The following is an 11,206-nucleotide window of genomic DNA, read 5'->3' as shown; positions in this document are numbered from 1 at the left end:
GTAATACCTCCGCGAATCGATTTTTCTACAAACATATACATATTGATATCTGATAAACGTTGAAGTTCAATTTTTGTTCTATATAACATGGCTTGCCATGCCAACCCAGGTGCAGTAAAACAATTAATCGGATCAATGCAAAAAGCATTTAAACATGTCTTTCTAAAATTCTTCAACACATCTGCTGTGAGAAGTACATCACATTTTAAATATAGATCGTGGTAGTCCCCTAAATTTTCATATTTAAACACACGCCAAATCAGTTTTGCATATTGATAATCAGTCTCGGAAATTTGTGTTCCATTCAATTTGCTATTAAATGCCTCTATTTCAGGAAATTCAATTTCATTAAATGTATCTAAATTCGTTATGTAATCGTAATAATAAATTCCCTTACGAAGAATTAAAGGGAACTTATCATCAGAAAAATATTGCTTTGTATAGACGAATTGCTCAGGTTTTAATTTCGACACCAAATTTTCGAGACTGTACGGCAGGAATTTAAATAAGTCTACAAAACGTAACTCGATAGGTCTACCATTAAAATTAAAGTGTTTAGAGAATGTGATGTATTTCTCAGTGCTTTCAGCAATTACCGAAATATTGCCAGGGGTGCAACCTAATTCTTTCACAAATAAATGTGCATCATACCCAGACAAATTATGGAAGAAGACAGGGATAAAATTACTTTGACGTTTAATTTGTAAATTGCAACTGTTGCACACCGTGGCAATAAATTGACCAGTTAAATGGTTATGATGTTTAAGTTTTCTATTGTTACTCGTATATTTACTATCGCAAACCGAGCATTCAGTGGATAGGTTAAACTCCTGTAACTGAGAACTATTTAATGGTATTAATGGTTTTTGTTGATCTAATATGTTTATGATTTTTCTTAATTCATTCTCCATAGCAGACATAGACTTCATCGATACATTTTCTCCCCGATAAATAACTAAATCTGATTTCATATAGTTGTTACTCCAACATACAATATAACCAAAACTGCATGGTATATGTTGCTGAATTTGTATTGTATGAGATCCACTTTGTTTATTTATAGGTTTAATAAACTTTCAAAATTTGCAACTATTATCACATCATTCTGTAATAACAATTTCAAATTTCGAAATTTTAAAACTTCTCCTTGTTTCGGCATGTTAATTTTGGTTGGAGTGTGTTCTTTACATAATTTGTCATGTTCATCTAATTTTGATTTGTTATAAAAAGATACTAAACATCGTCTACAAATAAATGTTTGATGAGTATTTAACTGATGTCTGACTAAACCATTTAAATTTGTAATTAAACAATAATGAGAGTTTAAATATAATAAATCTATATGTTTAAATACACCTGTATTTTTGCTTATACGTAACGGAAAAATTGTTTCATTATGATAATCAATGCCATATATATTAATAGAAATTTGTTCCTTAGTAAATACGGAATTATACATATGTTCAAATTTGCTTATGTGTTCTATTTCGACTGGAAATTTTATATTCGTTTTTTCAAATAACGGTAATAAAGTATTAATATATTGTATGTAATTATTTACACGATGTGGTTGTTCTTTTGTGGGATATAAAGCAGCTAGAATACTATACATAAAACATCTATTATCGTTATTTTCAATATTTATAACACATTTTGTGGATAAAATCCATTGAGGCAATTTTACATAAGTTTTCTCTTTATGACTTTTCAATAACGCATTGAGATTTTTTATAAGACAATAATGACTGTTGCAATTTTCTTCACAATACAGTAAATCTATACATTTATCTACACATGTGTTTTCGCTTATACGTAACGGAAAAATTGTTTCATTACCATAATCAATGCCATATATATTAATAGAAATTTGTTCCTTAGTAAATACGGAATTATGCATATGTTCAAATTTGCTTATGTGTTCTATTTCGACTGGAAATTTTATATTCGTTTTTTCAAATAATGGTAATAAAGTATTAATATATTGTATGTAATTATTTACACGATGTGGATGTTCTTTTGCGGGATATAAAGCAGCTAGAATACTATACACAAAACATCTATTATCGTTATTTTCAATATTTATAACACATTTTGTGGATAAAATCCATTGAGGCAATTTTACATAAGTTTTCTCTTTATGACTTTTCAATAACGCATTGAGATTTTTATAAGACAATAATGACTGTTGCAATTTTCTTCACAATACAGTAAATCTATACGTTTATCTACACATGTGTTTTCGCTTATATGTAACGGAAAAATTGTTTCATTATCATAATCAATGCCATATATATTGATAGAAATTTGTTCCTTAGTAAATACGGAATTATGCATATGTTCAAATTTGCTTATGTGTTCTATTTCGACTGGAAATTTTATATTCGTTTTTTCAAATAAAGGTAATAAAGTATTAATATATTGTATGTAATTATTCACATGATATGGATGTTCTTTTACTGGATGCAACGCAGCTAGAATACTATACATAAAACATCTATTATCGTTATTTTGAATATTTATAACACATTTTTTGGATAAAATCCATTGAGGTAATTTTATAAAAGAAGAAGCTGACAGAGGATCATATTTACTGATTTTAATTTCTAAGTGATGGTTTGGTTCAGAACATGAAGACCACCCTGATTTCTTAATTGCTCTATTTTCTTGTTCAACTAAAATTTTATTAAATAGTTTTTCTATTATAGAATTCACATCTGTACTCGGTAAAATAATTTCGTTACCACTACTTACAAAGAATCTACATGCTTCTAAATCTACTGGTTTTACAAAAGTTGTAGCCAAAGAAAAATTTACATTAAACGATGTCTTAGTTTGTTCTTGTTTTAATATATCTAAACAGTCTTTTCTTTTATTATTTAAAAAAACATCCACTATCCTCATTTAAAACAGTATCACATTTTAAAATGATTTTTTTCAAATTATTATTAAATAGAGTATCAGTTGGTGAATTGATAGTATTTGATTTAACCTTTTTTGTTGCCATTTTTTTCTTAAAAATAACTCAGTGTTACTATAATAATTCTGAAGTTAGTTTTTATAATATAATATTATTATTATAAAATGTCTTACCTAAAAAAGAAAACAAAACCACACTAATAATATAAACGCACACACACAAAAAAATATCTAAACTTTACGCTTCAAACACCAAACAGGAAGTGATTACAAAAAAACATGTCGGTCAGTCTTTTATACCTGTCTGATCGCATTACGTCATATTGCGCAATAGGTATGACTCATGCTCGGGGATTCCCCTCTTTTTATACCTTTGTGATTGATTACATTACGTTCTGGGATTCCTTTTTTTCAATCCTATCGTTGAATGACAAGTTATTGTCTGTTAAAGAGAAAATTAGTTCAATGTTTTTAAAATCCGGATGAATGACGTAATGAGAATTATCCACATATGGCGGAAGTTATTATGTAACTGATAACAAAACACGGAAGTTCGTATTTCTTTGCAATCTTTAAATAATCTCTGTTATGTTCAAATATAGGTTAGAACAAATTCACTCCTTAAATGATTATATTTACTATAGAGGGTTAGAACGAGTTTACCCCTTAAAAATCGACTATGCTCAAATAGGGGTTGAAAAATAGGCCAACTGCCATGTTACATTAAAACGAGTACACCCTTAAAAGGGAACGTACTCTCTGCTATGTTCAAATAGGGGTTGGAAAAGAGAACGAGTTCACCCTTTAAAATGGACTATGTTTAATCTTCGCTATATTTCTGCTATGTTGAAATGGGGTTGGTAACGAGTTCACCCCCTAAAAAGTGGTCATAAAAGACCATGGGTTCAAATAGGAGTTGGAAAATATACCATACTCTAAATAAGGGTGGAACGAGTCTTATGTATCTGCTGTGTGTTCATAATCTCAGTGTAATTTCTGCTATGTTAAAATAAGGGTTGAAAGGGAACGAGTTCACCCCTTAAAAAGTGGTCATAAAAGAGTATGAATACACCCTTGTTGTGTTACGTACTCTTTTGTGTTATTTGTTCTGCTGTGTGTTATCTTCTTTGCTGTGTGTTCATAGTCTCAGTGCAATTTCTGCTATGTTAAAATAGGGGTTGGAAAATGTGCTCATAAAAGAGAACGAGTACACCCTTGTTATGTTACGTATTCTTATGTATTATCTGCTCTGCTGTATGTTCGTTATGTTACGTAGTCTGATGCTCTGCTATGTGTTCGTAGGGGTTGAAAAATATGCTCATAGAAGGGAACGAGTTCACCCCCTAAAATGTGCTCGTAAAAGAGAACGAATACACCCCCTAAAAAGTGGTCATAAAAGGGAATAAATTCACCCCTAAAATGGAGGTCGTAAAAGACCGTGGGCTCACGGTGTACGGTGCTCAATTTCCCAGGGGCTCCTGAGTTGGCCTAGGTTGTCTTATGTTGGCCTAGGTTGGCCCAGATCGATCCATTTTCTACTACTGTTTTCTTTTCGTATTTTTCTTCTAAAGACAACATACGTTAGAGTATAATCATATTTAAAACTTTGTAACTAATTTCAAAATTAACTACTCTGTTTTTCACATTAAAGTACAAATATAAGCTATAATTTAATATAAAATTAACAAAATAAACTAAACATTAATTCTTTTCTAATTTTTCATACTGTTAATTTCCTTTCATAAGTTTTTTTTCTGTATATGAATTTCAAACATGATTATTTTATTCTTTCTTATATATTTTTTCGCTTATGTTATTTCATTTTATAGCTTACTTAATGTATTAAAATTATTTTAAAATAAATATGTAATTATCACATAATTATATAATTGTAATTCGATTTTATGTAAGATTACAAACTAAAAACATATGAGTATAACATTACAAACTAAATTTCAATGTGTTCAAAATTACTACTAAATACGATTGCGTACAAGATTACAAACTACACTGTTCAACAACGAAAATGTAAATTGAACAAAATCAGCTAATTCTTATTGATTTTGTGGTGCTGATCACGAATTTGAAAGTTATTTTCGAATATTAGCTCTGCTTTTCGTTTTACAGGCATGTCTAATAATAACGCTTTAAAAATAAATATATTCGTTTCGTTTGGGTAAAATGTTACACTGATCTGTCAACACTGGAGAAACTATATGAACGCTAGGCTTCATTACCTGTTCCTGACCCACCTAAAGAATACGATCTTTTTTCTGATGATGATCAAGAAGTTGAAACACCTGAATAAAGTACTTCGAAGGACCCTACGTTTGTTGTAGAAGAACCTCCATGTGAACCACATAGACTTACTCAAGAAGAACTAAGTGATCTAATCAGAGACTTGGATCTCTCGAAAAGCAAAGCCGAAATTTTAGCGTCACGCTTAAAGCAATGGAATTTATTGCAGGAAAAAGTAAATATTTGAGTGTATCGGAATAGGGAGAAGATGTTCACTTCATTTTTTACTATGGAAGACACACTTGTGGCATGTACAGATGTAAATGGTCTCATGAGGGCACTTAAAATTAATTACGAACCTACGGAGTGGAGGCTCTTTATAGATTCGGCCAAGGTGAATTTAAAGGCATTGCTTTTACATATTGGAAATGAACTTCCTTCAATTCCTGTAGGTTACACAGTTCATATGAAGGAATCTTATGAAAACTTGAAACGTTTACTTCAAGCCATTAAATATTACGATTTTCAGTGGCTCATTTGTGGTGACCTTAAAGTAATAGCACTGTTGCTAGGTATGCAGTTAGGGTATACAATGTATTGTTGCTTTATATGTGAATGGGACAGTAGAGATTGTGATCTCATTACAGCAAAAGTGATTGGAGTACCAGAGAAACTCTTCAGCCGGGAGTGAAAAATGTGCAGCATGAACCACTGGTAGATCGTAACCGAATTTTACTTCCCCCTCTACACATTAAATTAGGCCTTATGAAAAGTTTTGTTAAGATCATGAAACAAGAGGATGAGGCCTATAAGTACCTAAGAGGACAATTCCTTCGATTAAGTGATGCCAAAGTCGAAGAGGGTGTTTTCATAGGGCCACAGATTAGGCAACTATTCAAAGATCACAAGTTCGACGAAATTCTCCAAGGTGAGGAGAAAGCTGCGTGGGAAAGCTTGAAGAGTGTTTATTCACAGTTCTTGAGAAGACACCGAGCAACAAATTACAAACAACTGGTAGCAAAGTTGTTATTGTGCTACGAAAATCTTGGTTGCAATATGTCTCTGAAACTCCACTTTCTTCATTCACATCTAGACTTCTTTCCCGAAGATTGTGGAGCAGTAAGTGACGAACATGGTGAGCGTTTCCATCAAGATATTGCAGCCATGGAGAAGAGATATGAGGGAAAGTGGAGTTCTAACATATTGGCCGACTACTGTTGGACTATTGCAAGGGATGCTCCAGATGTAACCTACAAATGGCAAGCCAAGCGAAGACGCTCAAAATAAAATAAACATAATCCTGTACAAGGGATCACTTGAAACTTTTGTCTACATTGCAGTGTAGTTCTTGCACAAAAAGGTATTTGTACATATTTTTCATGTTTTGATGTTATTACGGAATTGTTCATGTTTAACTTGACTACCGTTACTTTATTTTCTGTATCGCTGTGAAACTGGTATTGGCGCAATTTTGAAATAGGAAGAATAAGGGTATAGAAAGCTATAGGTTAGGGTACTTCTTAATTCCCAGCTTATCACATTACAGTGAAATAGATAAAAAAGTGAAATGTAGGTTTTTACAAGGATTTTGCTTAAATGTTCTATAAATATTAATACATTTGTATATATACAGCTACTGTTGTACAATGGCGTTTTTTTCACAACCTGAGCTAAGAAAATGTTTCTATTATCTATTATTTTCTAGGTAAAACAAATAAAAATAACAAAAATACTTTTATCGAAATAATATTTTTTATTTTTTCACATAATTTAAAAGTGATTACATATATTATATTGTTGGAAAATATATAATATAAATAAATATGTAATGTTATATTCTATTTTAATTTTAAATTTACGTAAATGTAGACAAATTTATCATAATAAAAATTTTCTATGTTTCAAATTATAATAAGTATTCTACAATACAAAATTCATTGTACTTACATTTTATAACTTTCACTTCGTTTACTTATTTCACTAACACATCAAACAAATTAAAAATTATAAATAAAATATTTTTCTAAGAAAAGCTCTGTGATTAAATCGAGATAATTTTTGTTTAATAAAATATTATATAATGCGTAAGTAAAACTCAGTAATATCATGATATGATGAAAAGATTTCATACAGTTCATCAAAAGTATCCATTCGTACCATAACACGCCATACATTATAGCACATTTCATAGTCCACAGTAATACATTCATGTTCATCTAAAATACGGGAATTTTGAAAACATCCAACACATAAAAGTTTATATTCTGGTTTCCATCTTGAAATACATTCCAACACGCACTGTTCAATCACAAAGAAAGAACTACAATTATACACACATGGTCTGTTTCCTGTAGGCATTTTTGTCTTTTTTTAAAAACAGTTCCACTAAATCGAGAATATAAGAATCTAAAAATGTAAGTGATTCTTATGATAAATTAAATCTATTTAAAAGCGTTTTGTTTCGTCTGTAATTGTTGTCTAAGCAATGTTTCTTCAAGTACGGTTCAAACACTGTCACGAGTTTTCTTCTTAATTACAAATTCCCACACACCACGTTTTAATCGATCATTAACGATAATAAACATAAATGAACGCGCTCATCGGGTATTCTTAATGAACAAGCACAACAAAGTAGTGGTTCATACAGTTTATAATTTTTAAAAAAGTTCTTTTATACACAAGTCACTAACTTTAAATCGATTGCACCTACAGTTCACAATATCTAATTCATGAATTTCAATATGTGTATTAGGATACACTTTTACAAATTGTATTTCATCATCATTTCCATAAAATGTTCTAAACGAATTACAATCTTGATTAGGATATAATAATTTCACTTCATCACAAATATTATCAGCATCTACAAAAATAACTTTCTTCCTATTAACAAGTTTAAGTTCTTTCTCTCGTGGCGAAATATACTCGGAATGATATACCCGTCTACTACACATCTTCACAAATACTATACTATTTAAGTAATGTTCCTGTGTATACATAAATAAGTCTTCGCATGCGCATAAACTTTTAACAAGTGCGCATGCACCTTACAAAGTTAATATTTGTTTCCATTGGTCAACACAGCTTCCATTGGTAAATAACTCCTCCAACTGCAACATGTTTAATTTTCATTATACAGGTGTGTATGTATATTGTTTTTTAAAGTATAGTAACATCAAAAACAAAGTAAAATTCTATTCTATATCCAAAACACAATTAATGTTAATACACGTTTTTCTAAGTTCACACTTGTTTTAATATTTTCGAATCATTTTTTATTCGTTCACACATTTTAATATTTTCGAAACAGTTTCTCTTTATGAGATTTCATTAAAATCGATCCGTAAAAATTACGAGAAGTTAAATAAATCAGGAGTTTTCGTAGAAAAAATCGGTTAATAATACGAGAGGCTAAGTAAATAAAAACTTTACGTAGTAAAACAAACTGTGCAAACATTTTCTACAAGGCCTGTTACTTGAAATAACACGAAAGAATTATTCCTGAAATCAAACTTTTTAACTACGTATGAGTTTCCAAAAGAAACGATATAATACATAAGCTGAGTTTTCTTTGGAATGTTTAACACGTTCACACAAAGTGTTCGAGTAATTTATTAGAACAATATAAATAATTAGTATTTTCGAAACATTTCTTTTTTATTCGTTCACAAATAAATTATTTAAGTGTTAAACTTTTATTGTACTCTAAAGCAAAATATATATTTCAAGTTCTAATAGTTTGGTAAGTATTTTATTATTGGTATTTATCTTTAAATATTTTCTTAAAATGTAAAATAATATTACGAAAAATTAAAATAATGCAAACATGGGAAACGGAACTAATCGGCAAATAATATAAGTAAATGCAAAAGAAAATAAATATCAAACATGTGTTACTTTCAATCATTTTCAAAAATTTTTCTAATTATTTATTTCATTAACAATTTTTTTTAAAAAACAAGAAAAATTATTATAATGCAAAAGTTTATTTCATTATATTTTTATCACATTACAATACAATAAAATTACAATAATAAAAAACAATGTTATTATCAATCATTACATAATAATAATTATTATTATTTCTTGTATGCATACAATACATTTAATGTTATAGAATGTTTTATTTTCCAAATTAAAGATATTAGTTACTACAAAAATATTTTTATTCCACAAATGTTTTTTCTGCACCTTTACAATACAATGTTAAGTGTTATTTATAGAGTTCATATGTAAGGTTACGTATATGTAATACAATATAATAATAATATTAAACGAATTTAACATAATTAAATGAAAATATTTCAATTCATTCGAAGTTAATCCGTGTAAGTTTAATGTTCAATTTGTTTTTGACAACCTAACGGAAGTACATTGTATTCTACTAGTGATTTTATTAAACAATGCAAATTTACTGTATCATCACACGCAGTTAAACAAAATTCACGAATAATAAATTCATGATTTCAAATCCTAAAACCTTGTATGTTAATAATGTATTCATTAACACATGGTAAAATTTTATGTTTACGTTCTAACGAAAACGGATCAACAAATTCAGTATTCACGCACTTTGCGTATAAAGTTTATACTTGAAATTTCACTATAATGTTCTTCAAACAAATCAATAAGAGTTATGTCGTTCGATAACAGCAAAAGTTCCAATATCATGAAGAAATAAACATTAATGTTCAAGATGCAGGAAACATTGTTCACAAGAAATATTATTAAACGTAAGTATGCACTTATAGCTTTTAAAACACAAACTTCACTAATATATTCTTCACTACATGATACACAAATCATGTTTTATCGGAAACATAATATTCAAACATACATAGTCAAAAGTTTAAAGTATAAATCGTTGTTTCACTTTTTGTATGTCTTTATACTATTTATACAAACACAATGTTCTCTTTACATCTGCAGTTCACTTCACATATGCTTTCTATCTTTCATTCTAAAAATATCAATCACTTCACTCAAAAATTTGTTGTCCCTTTCTTCAATGAGATCATAATACATTTCATAAAACATCTCCTGTGTACATATACCAATTACATGTGATTTGGCATAGGTATAAAACAGTTCATCGAGTTCTATTTCTATTAAACTTGATATTGCTCTTTCCACCAATTCTTCTTCACTCATAAATAAACATTCGTCGGCCATTTGGTTCTCCACACTTTCAAAGCAACCAGTACAAATTAAAAATTATTTCGTCTCCCAGTCTTTAATAGCATTTACAATGCACTTTGAGTCCACTTTAAAATTTCCGCACATACAATCCAATTTACAAAATCGTGACGTTCTTGAAAACAATGATGGCGATCCTGGTAAAAATTCTTCTTCAATATCTGTATCATCATCCGAAGATGATGATAAATAAATAGTTTTCATACTGTCTAGAGAATCCGGTCTTGAGTTTACCGGCAAATTCCTATTTTCTGTCTTCGGCTTCTTCGCCACACATGGTGGAGAGAGCAGTCTCTTCATCGGCGTACACAAAATATTTTTTCTGCATAGCAGCCATAGCTAAAATACATACAACATTTTGCAAAACTCCCGTATTTAAGCAGTTTAAACAAGCAAGATGGCGTCCACCAACAGCATCAAGTTCATACAAGTCACCTATTCCTTTTCAAAACAATATTTAAACATGTCATTGACACAATACAAACAGGTAAAAAATTTTCTTTACAATAACAAAAAATCCCCAAAATTCTTTTTATACATACGTTCAGGGTAAATAGTATTGTCTTCTTTAAAATTCTAAATCTTCCTGTCTTTTATTTCATTTTCAAGTTTATTCCCGTCCGCGCAAGGCAAGTGTTTTCCGTTTGCGCCCGCCCGTTCGCGCCCCGCGTATTCCAGCGCCGCGTCCGCGTTTCCGGCATCCGCCAGCGGCTTAAATATCTTTTCATAAACATTTCGTCTATTATACAAGGTTTTCTTCAACGTCCCACAACATCAACAGCTGGTATTATTCTTTTCTTTTATTTATAACAATCTGCAATTGTTCAATTATTTTCCAAGTTTTCTCTTTTATTAT

The sequence above is a fragment of the Thermobia domestica genome, chromosome 11 (genome assembly GCF_964235325.1).
Source record: "Thermobia domestica chromosome 11, izTheDome1.hap1.1, whole genome shotgun sequence".
In the NCBI taxonomy this organism is placed as follows: domain Eukaryota; kingdom Metazoa; phylum Arthropoda; class Insecta; order Zygentoma; family Lepismatidae; genus Thermobia; species Thermobia domestica.
Note: the sequence above shows the minus strand (reverse complement) of the source record.